Genomic DNA, 19543 nt, shown 5'->3' on the forward strand with positions numbered 1-19543 from the left:
TCCAAATTTGGGTTATACCTCTCCTGATACCCAATATGGGTCTTTCGTTGGAGACTATAAGTATTGTGTTGGAGACTCATTTTAAGTTTGGGTTTGTAAATGGGTCTTCGATTGAAGACAACCTTAAGTCTTGCAGTATGCCAATCGCCATATTTTCTTATGATAGGCCAATTGTATTGGAAATTTCTATTTTTATTGTTTTTCATAGTGCTACATCATCTAGAGTGTTTTGAATTGACGAGAAGGTTTATGGTTTTTAGGGTGATTATTTTGTTTAAGTTGCGACTCAAGTAATTGGGGGTATTTTTTACTCGAAAACATAGGATAGCTACGTCACAATGTATTAATAAGAATAAAAGGAGCTATAGCCCTAAAATACACACCACGCACAACCCCACACAATACTTTAAGTAAATAGTTAATATTATTGCCTACCAAATATCTCGTTCGACCTACGATATACCCTCTAATTAGCTAGTTTGTAATTATTGCTTTGTTTGTTTGCTCTCTCTGAATTGATCGACAATGACATCTAGGATTAATCTCCATGTTATGTTATTGTGATATTTAGTGTTCTTTTTATAGTTTTCAGCTTTCTTTTGTATAATATTTGCTCGGCCCCTGTTCATATGGATGAAACCTCTTTTTATTTCTATCTGTTGTTCGTAACTCTAATGCATTTCTTCTGTTCTATGATTCTATATATATGGCATCTCATTTATTATTAAGAATGAAATTAGCACAAGGATTTGACCTTAAAGATGAAATGTCGACATTGGCCAAGAAAAGTATTGCTTTCTGGAAATTTAGTAGAATTTTTTTTCAGGTGCATCATAGCAGGAACCAGCTGATTAGTTATAACTCCCGGATCAGATGCCATTTGTACACATGGAGCGCTGGGTTACTACTTTAGTCGATAAAGATCACGATAAGTGAGATGACAAAGCAGGGACAGCATCGCGCACACTTTCCCAAAACGGTCTCCAGGTGCTGGCCGACGTGGAGATCACTTCACTGAGATCAGTGAGATGTGAGATGGATCTTCTTTCTGGCTCCCTCTTTCGTCTGCCCTGAAATGTGTGTGGTTGGTGGAGAATTTACGTGGACCTCTGTAATTTTGTTTTAATCACACGACACATATATTCACGTGTTTATAAATGAACGAACAGAAACAGACTCTAATGGTATAAGAGCAATGAGCCGGCGTATGTTAAGGACGACGTCTCCAACATAAGCTAGCATTAGCTCTAAGCTAATACATATGACGTGGAGAGAGAAACTTTTTTGATCATGCTATGCTATATATGCTATGAGAGAGAGGATTGGAATACATCGTGAAGTGTAAAGACTATTTCTTCAGTTCATGTTAGTCTCTCCTCTTTTTTTGCTCTATTTAATGATTAAAAAGAATTGTAAGGGCAGTCCAATGGCAATTAATGAGCAGTTTCTATCTCTATTAATTGTGTTGCCAACTCATTATTTTGCTGATATAGCAGTAGAATTAGTGAAGGGAGAGAGTGCAAACTGAAGAAATCGTTTCTCCCCTAAAAAACCACGTCTACACTCGCAATGAGGCCGGTGGAAACGCCAAAATCGCCACTGGGGAGAAATCACCTATTTCTATCAGCGTTGATGGGGATCGAGTGCGCCAGCGGTGGTGGCCCGCTTCTCCTGCAAGTCCGCAGGCTTGGCCTTTCCTTCGCTTATCCAGCGCACATGGACATGCGCTCTTCCCTTTTCCCGTGATCACGTGATGGCTTCTGCAGAATTGAGGTGAAAGAATTGAGGTGAAGTGATGGCTTCAGTACATGTGCAACCTGAGACCTGATGGCATTTGGAGACCTGGGGCTTGTTTAGTTCCCAAAAAATTTTACAAAAAATTCAGATTTTTTATCATATCAAATCTTGCGGTGCATACATGAAGCATTAGATATAGATAATAATAATAATAATTAATTACACAATTTACATGTAATTTGTGAGACAAATCCTTTGAGCCTAGTTAGCCTATAATTAGATAATATTTGTCAAAAACAAACGAAAGTGCTACAATGTCCATTTTGTAAATTTTTTTAAAACTAAACAAGACCTTTTGGAGTGCATGTGCAACCTAAGCATATAGACATGCCACCTTACTATTTTATTTTGCATATGATGAACTTTAGTTCTTTCGTATGAATCATATGTGTTACGTGTTATCTTTATCGCCGGATTGCAACTATGTGTTATCGACACATATTGGTTGTAAAAATAGTTGCCACAGTTGATCTATCTGTTTTTGGTGCTGCATTTAAATTATCATTTATGTTAATGAAGTTATAGAAATTATGGGTTGGAAAGGAGCAGTTTCTTGATGTGGCCTCCTATATTATAGAAACTACATGGTTTCTTCAATTGGGATTGCCCTAAGGTAGCTCTAAACTAGACCAATTAGAGACGTCCTAAGCTTAACAAAGTCACCATCTCATAAGCACATCAGCTACCATTGAATAAATAGAGCTGTTAAATCCAGAAAATATGAGTATTGAATTAGAACAACCACAATAATGTTATTCAAAAGACTATAGGAATCAAAATAACCCCCACTAGTTAGCTAAAATATTGTGAGGTATGAGAGTGGTCAGCACACCCTGCTGCAGTATGGGGGGCATAGTGCATGTCGCGTCAGGGGTATGGCCACCGTGTATTGGAAGTCTGGTACCGAGGCCGGGGCTCGGGCGAAGCGTTGATTGCGCTCGAGGTCGGGGCTCGGTCGGGGCGGAGATTGCGCCTGAGGCCAAGGGCTCGAGCGAGACGGAGTCTGCGCCCGAGGCCAAGGGGTCGGGCGAGACGGAGATTGCACCCGAGGCCAAGGGATCGGGCGTCACTTTTATTCTTTTTTGCCACTTTTTTTCCTCTTAATTTGGGTATCCCGGTCTATGATGCCCAATAAGTCTATTAAAATACATCCAATCAAACGAATCCGTGCGACGCCCTTTCTACTCATAAACCATAATCTATCTTCCAAACATCTATCGATGTTTATTCTTTGATCTCACGGTTTGGAGTGAATGCGATTATATTTTAAGCTAAACCATGTTGTGCAAAACTCAAACCTGCTTCAAGATGGGCTTGAGCAGTAGGCATGTCGACGAGCATCCTCATCAACTTAATTGTTCCCATCGTCCATTCTTTTATTGTTGTCTTTGGGCATGCCTCGTAGCTTTGATTGACTTGTCTGTGTAAATAAGCTTAGCCTTGCCACTCCAGAAAAAACCAATTATGCTCGCTTACACTGTTAGCAGTGTTAGTTAGAGGAAATCAACTAAGAGCTAATTGTTAGCTAGGTGATAAGTAAGACACCAACTAGACTATTAGCTTGGGACCTAATGGAACCTTAACTAATTTTAGCAGCTAATTGTTAGCTCTAGGGAAACAATCTAAACATGCCCTAAGTCCAACTACGTCGAAATCTTCTTTATTGTAAGAAAATCTTGATCATCATTCAAACAATGCTTGCTATCTTAAGTGGACAAGGGAATTTAGTGTCTAGCAAAGGAATCAAGCTTGGGCTTTATTTCTCTAGCTCTATATACGCATAGGACAAGGGTAAAGTATATTGACAATCCCTAAACTTGAGAGAAGGTGCCATTCATATCCTAATTTTTCATTTTTTTTATTTTTGAGTCCCTAAACTTGTCATGGGATCTGGTATTAGTTCAAATTGGTTTCGATCTACTGCATATGCTGACATGGCATGCAAACTAATGTTAACATGAATCTAACATGGTGGGTCTAGTTTCTAAACTTGCATGGCGGCACCATCTAGGTCTAAAACTTCCAAAATTATACATATGTAAGTCCCCCAAACTTGCTAAATAGGCCACTCAAGGTACCAAAAATCAAAAGATGGTTCCATCTAGATCCGTAGTTTTCAAAATTATAGATTCAAGTCCTTAAACTTAGTGCTCGGGCCATACGAGGTCGAAATTAAGGTTATTTTCGATAAACCGCATGCATGGATGCTGACTGCTGCACCCAGCATGCGGGTCCATATGTCATTCATCTCTCATCTCCTTCCTACCCCTCCTGTACAAGCCCACATATTGTTCCTCTCTCTCATCTCCTTCCTTACTTGCTCTTGTTGTCGGTGTTTTATCCCCCGGGGGGTCACACCAACGAGTAAATTTGTATGCGTGCTCCCCTTTCCGGATGGTGATGCAAGAAGACACTGAGATTTATCCTGGTTCGGGCGAGAGTAGGCCCTACGTCCAGCGGGGGGGAGAGAGTTTGTATTATCTTGCACCTAAGTGCTTGTACAGGGGCGAATACAAGCGTGGTATGAAGTGCGTAGCTCTACTGCGTACGTGTGTGTGTGTTCTTGTGTTGTGATCTGTCCCTCTTCTATTCCTGAGTCCCTCCTTTTATAGCTCCAAGGAGAGACACAGGGTACATGCATAGATGTTAGAGTAGGGATCGATAGCCGCATGGAGCGCTGACCTACTCGAGGCTTCCGTACGGCATGGCCTCGAGCCGTCCCATCTTGATAGCTCGGTGATGATTACGCGTGCTCCTGTGTTCTGCCCTGCCAGCCGCCTTGTGCCGGTCCTGAGGTCGCACGCTTGTACGGTATGGTGGCGGACCCGACGGCGTAGCTGTGATGAAGTTAGTCGACGCCCAACTTGTTCCTGGGTAGGGGCCCTGTTTGGTCGAGGGTTGGACGCCGTGTAATACGCTGGTATCTGGAGCGCTGACCTTGGGTATCTCGAGGGGGTCCCGATTAGACGTTCCATCCTTGTTTCCTGCGTCCTGACACGCCCTGGGTCGTTCGGTGGGAAGGCTGCAAAAAGAACGATGGGACAGAAGCTTGCTCCCTATCACGCCTCCCATGACCTGTGTGTTAGGTGGGGAAGCGTCAGGTGCGTTTAATGCTCCTGCTCGCGTGCGCGCGTCAGGCGGCGGACAGTGTCCTCGCGCCCGACTCCTCTTGGTTCGCTCGAGCCCGCTTCCGTCATCGACGACAGTCGTCGCTCGAGTCCTGAACCGATTCGCTCGAGACTATTTCCGTCTTCGAGGCTGCGACCGTCGATGGCGGCGCATACGTAAGATTAGAGCGTCGAATTAAGGGTTTCGACCTTCATACGGGCAATCTCATAATGCGTATTGCTGAGGGTACCCCTTACCGATACCCTCGACAGTAGCCCCCGAGCCTCCATTTGAGCGCTAGCGCTCGAATGGAGGTTTTGATTTACGGTCGAATTTTCGTGGGGGCGCGCGAGCGACCCCGCGGGGTAGCCCCCGAGCCCTCGGAGGAGTTTTTGACTCCTTCGAGGGTTATGTTTCTAATTCGCAGAAACGCTTTCGACACCAGTGGTGGAAGGTTCTGACTGGCTCGTTTTTGCCCGGGGGTTTCGACGTACTCTCGATAGAGCGAGCGTCTTCCATCCCAAATTGAGTTCCTAGTGGGTAGTCCAAGTGAGAACCTGTGCCCCTTTCGAGGGGGTCAGCTGTAGCCCGGAGGCGTCCTCATAAAGCAGGGTCGACGTGGTCGGGGATACTGGTCTCATTCGATAGAGTCCAGCGGCTCGATGCCTCCCTTCGGGGGGATTCCTCTCGACTGTCTCGACCCTACCTTGAACATCACCAGCGAGTCCTCGAGGCGGGCCTCGATCTTCGACCGCTCGCTGGGGATCCCTGACTCTAGCGCTCGAGATCGGCTGTCGAACCCTTTCGGCGGGCCAGCCATCGACCTCCCGAGACTTTTGCGGTTATGTCCCTTAGCTTACAAGGGAAGGAAACGGTCGTGGCGGTTCGCATTTCTGCCCGTTGGGCGCGTCTTTTTAGGCGGATGACGTTACGACACCGTATCGGCGAGGAATTCGGAGAGTCCGGCCTGTGAGGAGAGAGAGAGAGAGCTGTCAGGCGGCGCATTTATGGGGGGAGTTACCTTACTTCTCGGATCTGTCCGTTGGCGGACAGCTGCCTATAAATATGTCGTCGCGTCACCGCCGTTCCTCTCCCTTCCGCCTTCTCGCTCTCGTTCCTTTGCTGCCTTTGCTTTCTCGTCATCTCACGCGCACACGCCCCCTCGAGCCGTAGCGAACCCACCGTCCCGTTAGCCAAGATGCCTGTAAGACACGTCGCCGCCGATGACTGGCGCCCGTCGTCGATGACGGAGCGCCGGCTGTTAGAGCTCGAGAAGGAGGGACTGCTGCGCCGCCGCACCTCGCTGTCGTCGCCAGAGTGGATCGCGCCGCCAGCGAGCCACAGGGCGCCTCAGCCACCCGAGGGCTACGTGGTGTCGTTCGCCAAGTTCCACCGCCACGGTCTGGGCGCGCCTCCAAGCCGCTTCATGCGGGCCCTCTGCTTCCATTATGGGGTGGAGCTGCAGCACTTCTCCCCGAACGCCATCACCGTGGCGGCGGTCTTCGCCGCCGTGTGTGAGGGCTTCCTAGGGATGATGCCGCACTGGGAGCTGTGGCTCCACCTCTACAGGGGCGAGCTGTTTCACGCCTCCACCGGAACCACGGGCGTGAGGAAACCCGTGCGAGCGGGTTGCCTCAATCTGGTGCAGAAGACGGGGAAGACGGACCGGCCGCGGGAGTACATCCCGGTAGGGTTGTTGACCAACCATGCCGGTTGGGACTCTCAATGGTTCTACCTGCGGAACGACGACAACCTCCTACCTCCCTACTCGGGCCGTCTGATCTTGGAGCGCCCAGCGGACTGGACGTACGGCGTCGTCCAAGCTCATCAGCCTCGGCTCGACCCTCTCCTCGACGCCCTGAAGAAGCTTCGCCAGGAAGGTTTGACCGCCGCCCTCGTCCTCTCGGCCGTCCATCATCGGAGAGTTCTCCCTCTGATGTCACGACCGCTGAGGATGGACGAGATGGGCCCTGGCGTCTCGTCTCGGGACCTCGAGGCATGTCGGATGTCCAGCGAGCCTCCGACGGACGATGAAGTCGCGGCCCGAGTCAGGGCCGCAATTGCCGGTGATTTTAAGCCGGAGCACGTCAACGGCTTCCCCATGCGACCCGACGCAGGCTCGATCGATCTGGTACGCTTTCTTCTTGCGCGCATCCTCGATTCTAGGTTTCCCCTCTCCCCTCTCTTTTTTTCTAAGTCTACCTTAGTTTTGGCAGGGTTGGATTGATGTCCGGTCCTCGAGGCCTCCAGTAAAGGAGGACGAGGTCGATCGCGACAAACGACGCCAATCCGCCGAGAAGTTGAAGTCTGCCAAGGACTCCGCAAAAAAGGGGGAGAAGAAGAAGAATCTCGACCGCCAAGCATTAGAGGTGCGTCGAGCCAAATCCAGGCAGAGGGGGGAGCCTGAGGAAGAATCCCCCAACGATGACGATGACGACGACGAGAGTAGCGACGACTCCGAGGGGATGGCGTCGCGTCTCGATCGGATCCTCGAGGGCCCGCCTCGAGATGACGTCGACGCCCCCCGGACGGAGGCGCCGGAGGAGGGTCCGAGCGGGTCTCGTCGTCCCCGGCCCGACGCTCCTTCCGCGCTCAAGGCGGGCCAGGACGCACCGCGCCCTCCCCTGGCGCCCAAGGAGAGCGGTCCGGCTAGGTCCCAGGCGTCGGGGCCGCTGACCCGCGGTCGCGCTGCGGCCTCTGAGAAAGGAGACGCCGGCCGTAGGAGCGCGAGTCCCGGCGCCCGCCAAGCGGGATCCGACGTACCTAGGCCAATTTCTGCCCTCGAGGGGCCTAGCGCCCCGACGCGGGGTGGCTCGAGGCCCGCTGGTCGGGGTGGCGGAAGGCGAGCCGTTCTGCCCGTGGGGTAAGCCCTTTTGTTGTTGCGGTCTTTGTCCCCTCATTCTCTCACCTTTCCTCACATGCTGACTTTTTCTCAGGCTGAAACGGACCCTCGAGCAGGCCCAACCATCGATGGCCAAGAGGCTCAGAACGGGTGCCGCCTCCACGGAACCAGGTTCGTAGTTAATTCCTGGGTGTCGTGATATTATTACGTCGGTTATCATAACGTCTGACCCTTACCCTTTGTTTTGCAGGCCCGTCAAGCACCCAACCTTCAGCCGGCGTCGAGATGGCTTCGCCTCGTCCCGCGCCTACTCCGCCGCCACCAACTCATGATGCGACCCCCCAGACGCGAGCGTCAGAGGGAGCCCCCGAGCCCCCTCGATTGGGGGTCGAGGGGGAGCCCATCACCATCAGCGATACGTCTGATGGTAACGAAGCGTCTGGGGGCGTTCGACCCATGGAGGAAGAGGCGTCGACTCCCAACGTCGCAGGACGGACTCCCTGGCCCGCAGGCCTTCGAGCCCTCGAGACGCAAAGGAAGATGGTGGAGGAGGAGGCGCGGGAGCGCGAGGCGGCGCAGCCGTCACTGGAGCAGCAGCAGCAGCAACCCCAGCCGGAGGAGCAACTGCAGCATCAGCAGGACGAGCAGCAGCAGCAGCTGGGGCGGCAACAGCAGCTGGGGGGCCAAGAGAACGAGCCACTCGAGCCCCCGCCTCAAATTTTGGCCGGACCGGCGCCGCAGGCGTCGCAAGAGCCCGGCGATCAAGAGGGAGATTTGCCGGTGTACGGGCCTCCCACCCCAGCGTGGCTTCTCCCGGGGGCGCCTGCCGCGATCCGGGCAGAGTCGGGGCGAGCGGACGGAGTGGTGGCGCTCGCCTGCATGATGCGCACCCCCACCGACCCCGAGTCCGAGATCAAGAGGACACTCTACGGCATGGACGGGATCGCCCCAGGGTTCCTCCGGGAGCGTCGAGCGTGGGAGGACCGCTTTCCCTCTGAGGAGGACGAGATCGGGTCGTCTGGGAGTAAGGACGGTACATGGAAGACGGTGGATGACGACGGGCGGTTCCCTTGCCTCGCCGACCTGTTCTTGCGCCACGGGGGTTCCCTCGAGACCGTCGAGAACTTTCTCCGCGGCGTCAAGGTGCGGGCCGATCGGGAGATGGAGAACTGGTGTCCCGATCGGATTCGTATCCGAGCTTCCAGCGACCCGTCCGAGCCCAATATCTTCCTCGACGACAAGAAGGAGGTCGAGAAGTGGGAGCACGTCGAGGAGCTCCGCCTTTGGATGAAACACGTGGTGGGGCTCCTATCGGACGTCATCAACAACGGGCTTGGGCCAGCTTATTTTGTAAGTGTTTCTCGAGCTCCAATCTTGGTGGTGCTTTTGGGTTTCTGTGTTCTAATCCCCCTGACCCCTGATTCGCAGGATATGAAAGAGACCTCTCGCATCAAATCTAGCTTCATTCACGCCACGAGGGGCGGATGGGAGCAGCTTCCCCTCCTCAAGGATCAACTCCTCGAGTCGCAGGAAAAGCTGCTTAAAGCTTATAAAGATCTTATAGCACTCGAGGAGGAGAAGAAAGTGAGGGAGGCTGCTTTGGCCGAGGCCCGAGAGGTCTCGAAGAAGGCGGAGGAGGAGGCGGTGCGGCTACGGGAGCGGACTCTTACAGTCGAGGAGGCCGCGTCCAGAGCCCGGGAGGAGGTCCTGTCCCACAAGAGCGTCATCGCGGATCTGGACAAGGAAAAGGGCCTTCTCCAAACCGACCTGGACTCCCTCCGCGATACCTTCCAGAAGATGAAGGTGGCGTACGTGGACAATGAGGTCGCCAGAGGTGCCGCCGAGGACGCGAAGAAGAAAGCCCTCGAAGACCTCGAGATAGAGCGAGCTCGATCCCGCAGTCTCTCCGACGACGTCGAGCGTCTGAAGGGAGAACTGCTGGAGAAGAGTGGAGCCGTCGCCCAGGCTGGCAGGGTGATCGAAGATCTCCGCGTCGCCAATACTGAGCTGGCGCGCTCCAACAGAGAGATCGAGCGTGCCAATACCAGATTGGTTGGCGAGAACACGGCTCTAGAGGAGAGCATCAAAGGTATGTTTCCTTTGTCGAATTTCCTTTTCGAGGTGTGCTTGAGTTTTTTCTAAACCTTCTCTGTATTGGCGTTTATAGGGCTCAAGGACGAACTCCTGGCCGCCCAAGCCGAGGCTCGCAACGCCAAGGCTCAGCTCGAGGCTGAGGTTGCTCTGAACCGTCGAGTGCGGACGGCAATAAGCGATCTCTCGGCCTCTTGGGAGGTCGAGCCTATGGATGAGTCGAGGGAGGACACTCGAGGCGACGCCCTGATCGACCAGTTGTGCTACATAGGCGCAACGCTGCGAGATCGGGTGCGGGATGCTCTCCACATCGGGGTGAAGCGGGCGATGGCGGTTGTCTGCTCGGGCTTCTCCTACGACATGGAGGTGGTATCCCATGGCTTCGTCACCGACATCTCCAAGACCGACGCGGAGAACGAGGAGAGGCTCCATGCCTTGATCGACGACGCGGAGGCTCCTGGAGAAAGGTTGGCCAAGCTCTTTGAGCCTGAGGTGCTCCCTCCTGAGGCTAGCTCGGGCGGAGGTGAGGGTGGCGAGGATCGTACCATGGACTGAGGCCTGCGAGCCTGCTCGGGGTGCCTGGGGCCCCTTGTATAAAACTCTGTTAATCCTGTTTTTAAGCGATACAGTATTTTTGTGGTTGTTTAAATGTTTGTTTGTCTTTCCACTCGAGGTTCTTTTATTTCTTTTTGCGCCTACACATGTGTTCCTTGTTCGATTTTTCGTAAAAGACAGCTTCGATCGCCTCGAGGGTGAGGGAGTGAGTAGAGTTTCCATAGCCCGGGGGCGTAGGTGTTCTCAGGCTCGCTATCCTTCGGTCCTCGAGGGGCTCGAGGCGCCTCGACTACTCGATCGTTCAAGGTTTACTAAGTAGGGAAGAGAGAAACTTTTTGGCTTTTTCGACGTTTGGGGAGGGGTCGTCCCTCTGGTAGCCCCCGAGGGGGTGCGGACTATGATGGGTCATGGTCGGCATCCCCTTTTGACGTCGAGACTATCACTCGTAACTATTTTTGGTACGGAAAGAAGCCGCTCGAGGGAAAGACTTTATTTATTCATGCGTTCATTTACAAAGTCTTCGTACAAAAAGTAGGATCGTAATTCTAGGACTTCTAGGGGTAGAATCGACGTAGCTGTTCGATGTTCCATGCGTTGGTGAAGACTGCCCCCTTTTCGTCCGCCAGTTTGTACGTTCCTGGCTTAAGGACCTCGGCCACCACATACGGGCCTTCCCAAGGTGGGGTCAGCTTGTGGCGTCCTTGGTTGCTTTGCCGGCGTCGTAGGACAAGGTCGCCTACGTTGAGGTCCCTCTTGCGCACGTGCTTGTCGTGGTAGCGTCGGAGTCTCTGCTGATATCTAGCAGAGTTGAGGAGGGCCATGTCTCGAGCCTCCTCGAGTTGGTCGACCGCGTTTTCTTGAGCTTCTTTGTTCGATTGCTCGTTGTAAGCCTTGAGTCGAGGTGACCCATACTCGAGGTCTGTGGGGAGGATAGCCTCAGAGCCGTAGACCATGAAGAACGGGGTGTATTTGGTGGCCCTGCTTGGCATTGTCCTTAGGCTCCATAGGACCGAGGAAAGCTCTTCGACCCATCTCTTGCCGAACTTCTTCAATCGATTGTAGATCCTTGGCTTGAGTCCTTGCAAAATCATGCCGTTGGCACGCTCAACCTGGCCGTTAGTTCGGGGGTGGGCTACTGCGGACCAGTTCACACGGATGTGATGCTGATCGCAGAAATCCAGGAACTTTCTGCCAGTGAACTGGGTGCCGTTGTCGGTGATGATGACATTGGGGATCCCAAACCGATGGATGATGTCGGAGAAGAAAAGGACGGCCTGCTCGGAGCGGATGTTGGTGATGGGCCGAGCCTCGATCCATTTGGAGAACTTGTCGATAGCCACCAGCAAATGGGTATACCCTCCTTTCGCCTTTTGTAGAGGTCCTACTAAATCGAGTCCCCACACCGCAAACGGCCAGGTGATGGGGATCATCTGAAGAGCGTGGGCGGGCAGGTGCGTCTGTTTGGCGTAGAATTGGCACCCATGACACGAGCGTACTAGCTCGATGGCATCCGCCACGGCCGTTGGCCAGTAAAAACCTTGCCGAAAAGCGTTTCCTACAAGGGTCCGCGGGGCGGCGTGGTGGCCACAAGCCCCCGAGTGTAGGTCGTCGAGGAGTTTTCGGCCTTCCTCTATGGTGATGCAACGCTGTAAGATCCCCGTCGGGCTCCGTCGATATAGCTCGTTGTCTTCACCGTAGATCACATATGATTTGGCCCGTCGAGCGATACGACGAGCTTCTGTCCTGTCTTCTGGCAACTCACCGCGGATAAGGCAGTCGAGGAACGGTGTGCGCCAATCGAACGGTCGACCCGGTCGTCGTTCTATTTCCATCACCTCTTCCTCCATCAAGAGCGCATCGACAGCATTGGTTGGTTGGGCGATGGTGGCGTCGACGCCAGCCCCCGTGCCTAGGTCGACGGATGGCTCGTGTAGATCCTTTGAGAACGCATCAGGCGGCACTGTGCCTCTGGTAGATGCAATCTTGGCGAGTTCATCGGCTGCCTCGTTGTAGCGTCGAGCGACATGGACAAGCTCGAGGCCGTGGAATTTGTCTTCGAGTCGACGCACCTCCTTGCAGTATGCTTCCATTTTTGGGTCATGGCAACTCGAGGCTTTCATTACCTGGTCGATGACGAGTTGGGAGTCGCCTCGGACGTCGAGGCGTCGGACTCCTAACTCGATAGCGATCTTGAGACCGTTGACGAGGGCCTCATACTCTGCGACATTGTTAGATGCGGCGAAGTGAATCCTGATTATGTACCTCATGTGGACGCCCAAGGGTGAGATGAATAGTAGGCCGGCCCCTGCCCCAGTTTTCATGAGTGACCCGTCGAAATACATTGTCCACAGCTCCGCCTGGACCTGAGTTGGGGGAAGCTGGGAGTCCGTCCATTCCGCGACGAAGTCTACCAGGGCTTGCGATTTGATGGCCTTTCGAGGCGCGTAAGTGAGAGTCTCGTTCATGAGCTCGACCGACCACTTTGCTATCCTTCCCGTGGCCTCCTTGCTCTGGATTATCTCGCCCAAAGGGAAAGAAGAGACCACCGTGATAGGATGACCAAGGAAGTAATGCTGTAATTTGCGGCGGGCAAGGATTACGGCGTAGATCAGCTTCTGGATTTGGGGGTAACGCGCCTTGGTCTCCGAGAGCACCTCGCTGACGAAATAGACTGGCCTTTGGACCGGCAGCGCGTGACCCTCCTCTTGTCTTTCGACCACCACCGCCGCGCCGACGACCTGGGTCGTCGACGCGACGTAGAGGAGTAGAGGCTCCGCAGGTTGAGGTGGAACCAGGACTGGTGCCGAGGTCAGCGTCTTCTTCAGTTTTTCGAGTGCTTCCTCGGCCTCGGGGGTCCAAGAAAAGCGGTCGACCTTCTTCAGGAGTCGATATAATGGTAATGCCTTTTCTCCTAGTCTCGAGATGAAACGGCTCAGAGCCGCCAGGCACCCCGTGACTCTCTGGACACCCTTGATGTCTCGGATTGGCCCCATTTTCGTGATGGCCGAGACTTTCTCGGGGTTAGCCTCGATACCGCGCTGTGAAACAATGTATCCTAAGAGCATGCCTCGAGGCACGCCGAAAACGCACTTCTCGGGATTAAGCTTGATCCGGCTGGCGCGTAAGCAGCTGAAGGCAACCTCGAGGTCCTGGATCAGGTCTCCTCGTTGCTTTGACTTGACGACAATGTCGTCGACGTAGGCCTCGACCGTTGAGCCTATGTGTTTGCCGAAAACGTGGAGCATGCAACGTTGATACGTGGCTCCGGCGTTTCGAAGCCCGAATGGCATGGTCACGTAGCAATACATCCCAAAAGGCGTGATGAAAGAGGTCGCGAGCTGGTCGGACTCCTTCATTTTTATTTGATGGTAACCGGAATAAGCATCAAGGAAAGAAAGGGTTTCACATCCCGCGGTAGAATCGACAATCTGATCAATGCGTGGTAATGGAAAAGGAACTTTCGGACATGCTTTATTCAAACTAGTATAATCGACACACATCCTCATTTTTCCATTCTTTTTCTTAACTAATACAGGGTTCGCTAACCAGTCAGGATGATGAACCTCCTTGATGAATCCGGTCGTCAAAAGCTTGTGGACTTCCTCGCCAATGATCTTGCGCTTTTCCTCGTCGAATCGGCGCAACCGCTGCTTCACTGGCTTGGAACCGGCTCGAATCTCCAAGGAGTGCTCGGCGACTTCCCTTGGTATGCCCGGCATATCCGAGGGACTCCATGCAAACATATCAGCATTCGCACGGAGAAAGTCGACGAGCACGGCTTCCTATTTGGGGTCGAGGTCGGTGCTGATCGTCAGCACCTTGCCGTCGGAGTTGTTGGGGTCGAGCGGGATCTTCTTAGTTCCTTCCGCCGCCTCAAAGCTGCCCGCATGACGTTTAGGTTCTGGAGCCTCAGCGGCCATGGCTTCGAGCTTTGCAACGAGCTCGGTGGAGCTCTCGACCGCCTCCCCGTACTCGACGCACTCGACGTCGCACTCGTACGCGTGCTCGAAGGAGGAACTGACGGTGATGACGCCTTTGGGACCAGGCATCTTCAGCTTCAAGTATGTGTAGTTGGGTATAGCCATGAACTTGGCGTAGCCCGGGCGCCCGATGATGGCGTGGTACGTGCCTCGGAACCCGACCACCTCAAAGGTGAGGGTCTCTTTCCTGAAGTTGGCCGCCGTGCCGAAGCAGACCGGTAGGTCGATTCGACCTACTGGCAGTGCCTTTTTCCCTGGTACGACGCCATGGAAACCGCCGGCGCTTGGCTGGAGGCGTCCTCTGTCGATGCCGAGGAGGTCGAGGGTCTCGAGGTAGATGATGTTGAGGCTGCTGCCACCATCCATCAGCACTTTCGAGAGTCGGGTGTTGATGATGATGGGGTCGACGACGAGCGGGTAGACGCCTGGGGTGACCACCTTGTCAGGGTGATCTTCTCGGTCGAAGGTGATGGGAGTGCTTGACCAGCTAAGATATTGGGGCACCGCCATTCTTGCTGCAAAGACTTCGCGACGCTCCCTTTTGCGCTGCCTCGCGGTCAACTGAGTCGAAGGCCCGCCATAGATCATGTAGCAGTCGTGGACGGCGGGGAAGCTGTCGTCATCTTTGTTGTCCTCCTTGCCGCCAGCCTTCTCCTTCTTGGAGTCCTCGCGCGTATCTTTTTTGAACCCCTGACCGTCGAAATGCTTTCTCAGCATGCGACAGTCCTTGAGTTTGTGGTTAGCGCCTCCCTTATGGTAAGGGCACGGCTCCTCCAACATCTTGTCGAAGATGCCTCCCTCCGGAGGGCCTCGCGGCTTCTTTCGATCCATCGTGGCGACGAGGTCGTCGCCCGAATCTCCCTGGTGGAACTGCCGTACTTTCTGCTTCCTTTTATTTTTCTTGAGGCCTCGACTGGAAGTCCCATCTTCGTCGACGGGCTGCTTGCCTTTTCTTCCTTCTGAGCTGAAGAAGGCGCCGACTGCCTCCTCCCCTGCCGCGTAGTTAGCTACTACGTCCATCAGCTCGTCGACGGTCTGAGGTCGATTGCGGCCTAATTCCCGCACCAAGTCTCGACTGGTGGTGCCCGAGACAAACGCCAAGATGACGTCGTGGTCGGGGATGTGTGGCAACTCAGTGCGCTGCTTCGAGAAGCGTCGAGCGTACTCCCGTAGAGTCTCCCCTGACTTCTGTTTGCATTTGCTGAGGTCCCACGAGTTCCCTGGCCGTATATAGGTCCCTTTGAAATTACCCTCGAAGACTCTGACCAGGTCGACCCAGTTGTGAATCTGATTGGCCGGGAGTTCCTCGAGCCATCGACGGGCGGTGTCGGAGAGGAAAAGGGGTAGCTGTCTGATGATGGCTCGATCATCCCCCCGAGCGCCTCCTAGCTGACAAGCCAGCCTGAAATCGGCCAGCCATAGCTCTGGCTTGGTTTCTCCATTGTACTTCGCGATGCTGGTTGGGGGTCGGAATGGACTAGGCAGGGGCGTGCTGCGAACCCGGGGGCCCGGTGGTTCGGGGGCCACCCGGTCCTCGTCGCTGTCGTACCTCCCGCCGCGATGCGCGCTATAACCACGTTCTTCCGCGTCTCCGTGCCGGCGGCGTCTATTTTCTTTGACGTCGTGTCGCGCATCGTGTCGACGTTGATTGTCGGCAGGGAGGATGAGAGCGGTCTTTCTACCTCGAGGGGGAGGTTGTTGCTGGACAGACACCTCCTCTTCGATTAGAGGCTGTTCGTCGCGCTTCTCTGTGGTAGCTCCTCGTCGTCGAGATGCCGAACTTTCGGCTTGTTGAACTGCTGCCACCTGGAGCAATGTCTGAACTTCATCTCGAATTCGTCGGGCCTGGGAATTTGACGGTTCTGGCATGTTTCGTAGCAGCATGGTTGCTGCCACTACATTCTGGCCTGCTCGAGGGAAACGGCTGACAGGTTGCTCCGCCTCTGTATCGCCGACGATCTGTCGATGTACCTCTCGAGCGCGTCTGCGGACACTTCCGCCCGGCGGGTAGGGCAGGTCTTGTTCGAGGATTTGCTCGAGTAGGACGAGGCGCTCGCGATCTTCGTCGAGCTTCATCTTGAGCTCCCGCAGTTGTGCGAGCTGCGCAGTTCTATCTTCATGAGGAAGAGGGTCGAGCCGTCCGTCGTTCCCAGGCGTCCTGGGGTCTTCTTGCGCCGCGGGGGCTCGACCGCCCGCAGCAGCATCCCGTGTCTCGTCGGTGGTTTCTGCCGCCCCGTCGAGGTGATAGCATTCCCTCATAGGGTCATAGCTGTTTGTCTCGGAGTCGGAGTCCGGTTCGGCAGCGTGGAAACACCCACGTCCTTCCTCCAGCCATCGCTGCCTGAGGGAGGTGATCGAGTATCGTCCGGGGCCTAGACGGCGGAGGCCTCGTACTCGGGAAAGGTCCGGCAGTTCGGACGTCGGCCGCCGCGCTTCAGAGCTACGTGGGATGACCATTGGTCTTTCCACGTACGTCTGAGCGTTTGGGCATATCGTCTTGGCGAGAGACGCCGCGGCGTTGTCCAACCCGAACGGCAGTGCCGCCCTTGGGGAGAACAACCCGTGTGGACGTTGCCTAGCTGCGGTGGGGGAGGGCGCGCGAGACGCGTCTTCCCCCGTCGTCGCGTGATGCTGAGTCGTCGTGCTGGTTGCTCGGTCACACGGTGTCGCTGCCTTGTGGCCCACATCCTGCCTTGCGCGAGTTGTTGGTCGCGCTGAAGCAGAGGGGCCGTGGTGGTGCTGCCCGCGCCTCTTCTTAGGCGGGGAGGCGTGGTGGTGAGGGCGTCTTGGAGCCTTCAACCGTGCTGGCGTAACGCGGACTCCTCCTGGTCCTTTGACTGAGAGCAAGATCATGTCGTAGCCGGAGCCCGTAGACATGAACTCGAGACTCCCAAACCAAATCACCGTGGAGCGCGGAAGCGGCGAGGCAGGAGTAGCCATCCGGAAAGTGGTGGGAAATCGGTGAAGAACACGCAGGACCCCTACCTGGCGCGCCAACTGTCGGTGTTTTATCCCCCGGGGGGTCACACCAACGAGTAAATTTGTATGCGTGCTCCCCTTTCCGGATGGTGATGCAAGAAGACACTGAGATTTATCCTGGTTCGGGCGAGAGTAGGCCCTACGTCCAGCGGGGGGGAGAGAGTTTGTATTATCTTGCACCTAAGTGCTTGTACAGGGGCGAATACAAGCGTGGTATGAAGTGCGTAGCTCTACTGCGTACGTGTGTGTGTGTTCTTGTGTTGTGATCTGTCCCTCTTCTATTCCTGAGTCCCTCCTTTTATAGCTCCAAGGAGAGACACAGGGTACATGCATAGATGTTAGAGTAGGGATCGATAGCCGCATGGAGCGCTGACCTACTCGAGGCTTCCGTACGGCATGGCCTCGAGCCGTCCCATCTTGATAGCTCGGTGATGATTACGCGTGCTCCTGTGTTCTGCCCTGCCAGCCGCCTTGTGCCGGTCCTGAGGTCGCACGCTTGTACGGTATGGTGGCGGACCCGACGGCGTAGCTGTGATGAAGTTAGTCGACGCCCAACTTGTTCCTGGGTAGGGGCCCTGTTTGGTCGAGGGTTGGACGCCGTGTAATACGCTGGTATCTGGAGCGCTGACCTTGGGTATCTCGAGGGGGTCCCGATTAGACGTTCCATCCTTGTTTCCTGCGTCCTGACACGCCCTGGGTCGTTCGGTGGGAAGGCTGCAAAAAGAACGATGGGACAGAAGCTTGCTCCCTATCACGCCTCCCATGACCTGTGTGTTAGGTGGGGAAGCGTCAGGTGCGTTTAATGCTCCTGCTCGCGTGCGCGCGTCAGGCGGCGGACAGTGTCCTCGCGCCCGACTCCTCTTGGTTCGCTCGAGCCCGCTTCCGTCATCGACGACAGTCGTCGCTCGAGTCCTGAACCGATTCGCTCGAGACTATTTCCGTCTTCGAGGCTGCGACCGTCGATGGCGGCGCATACGTAAGATTAGAGCGTCGAATTAAGGGTTTCGACCTTCATACGGGCAATCTCATAATGCGTATTGCTGAGGGTACCCCTTACCGATACCCTCGACACTTGTCTTAGTCTTGACATGCTTCCTACCCTTGGTCTAGTGGTGTTTGGACAATACTATACATCAAGACCCCCGCTTAGCGTGGATCTAGTCGCCGCCAAAGCTGAGGGCGAGAAGCCTAGATCACCCATGGTCAGCCACCATGGGGCCTTGGTCAAGGCCAAGCTTTTATAGTCTTGTGGAGGATAGAAGGGAGCATGTAGAAACCATCTATTGTCGCTTGGTCACAGCGGTGGTGTTGCTTCTACTAGCCTACTTCTTTGGCTATGGTGGCGCAAGAGAGAGTGGTGATGACAACATAGAGGGAGTAGGGAAAGAAGATGAGAACGAGGGACGACATGTGGACCCCAAATTACCATATGTGGTTCATATAAAAAAGACAATTTGGACCTATATGTCTTAATTAGCAAGTTTGGAGATTCGAATATGCAATTTTGGAAGTTAGGGACTTAGATGTTACCTTAGGCCTTGTTTAGATGCGAAAAGTTTTTGGTTTTCGCTACTGTAGCACTTTCGTTTGTTTGTGGCAAATATTGTCTAATTATAAACTAACTAGGCCTTGTTTAGTTGACCCCAAAATCCAAAAAATTTTCAAGATTCCCCGTCACATCGAATCTTGCGGCACATGCATGAAGCATTAAATATAGACAAAAACAAAAACTAATTACACAGTTTGTCTGTAAATCACGAGACGAATCTTTTGATCCTAGTTAGTTCATGATTGGACAATATTTGTTAAATAAAAATGAAAGTGCTACAGTAGCGAAATCTGAAATTTTTTCGGAACTAAACAAGGCCTAGGATCAAAAGATTTGTCTCATGATTTACAGATAAACTGTGTAATTAGTTTTTGTTTTTATCTATATTTAATGCTCCATGCATATGCCGCAAGATTCGATGTGATGAGGAATCTTGAAAACTTTTTGGTTTTTGGGGTGAACTAAACAAGGCCTTATTAAGTTTGGGGACCCGAATATGTAAGGCCTTGTTTAAATCCAAAATCTTTTTGGATTTGGACACTGTAACACTTTTCGTTTGTATTTGGCAAATATTGTCTAACTATAGACTAACTAAACTTAAAGATTCGTCTCGCAATTATAGGTAAAATGTGGAATTAGTTA

The sequence above is a fragment of the Sorghum bicolor genome, chromosome 10 (genome assembly GCF_000003195.3).
Source record: "Sorghum bicolor cultivar BTx623 chromosome 10, Sorghum_bicolor_NCBIv3, whole genome shotgun sequence".
NCBI lineage: Eukaryota > Viridiplantae > Streptophyta > Magnoliopsida > Poales > Poaceae > Sorghum > Sorghum bicolor.